The sequence below is a fragment of the Chaetura pelagica genome, unplaced genomic scaffold, assembly GCF_000747805.2.
Source record: "Chaetura pelagica isolate M959 unplaced genomic scaffold, ChaPel_1.0 scaffold591, whole genome shotgun sequence".
NCBI lineage: Eukaryota > Metazoa > Chordata > Aves > Apodiformes > Apodidae > Chaetura > Chaetura pelagica.
This window is the reverse complement of record NW_009951959.1, coordinates 92,050-92,493: the sequence shown is the minus strand read 5'-3', so window position 1 is coordinate 92,493 and position 444 is coordinate 92,050.

Here is a 444-nt window from a genome sequence, read left to right as displayed (position 1 = left end):
CGCTGCAAGGCCTGACCCTGTAAATCCCCGCTGGCCTCGGTTGTTTTCCCTTCTCTGGGCAGCCCTGCTGTAGCCGGGCCATCCTCGAGGTGGCCCCTGTGCTGGGAGGTGTCCTGGGGACCGGCTTGAGCCCCCAGGCCCTCCCTTGCAGGAAGGTGGGCAGGATGGAGTCCCACGGCCACGGTCAGGGGCTCCCCAGAGGTTCATGGTACTTGGGGTGCGAGGTGACCGCTGAGCTCCATCCCTCCCCAACCTCTTCCATTCCTAGTGGCTCCAGACACCCTGCTGGGAAGTGACAGGACCGCGTGCCAGGGCCACCCGGCCACCCCATGGGGACCAGGGTCAGACAACACGATGCTCCAGGCGTTGAGGCTTCGGAAGGCAGCAAAGGGCCACCCAAGCCACGCGGTGCCCATCACAGCATCCCCGGCCACCATGGTGGCT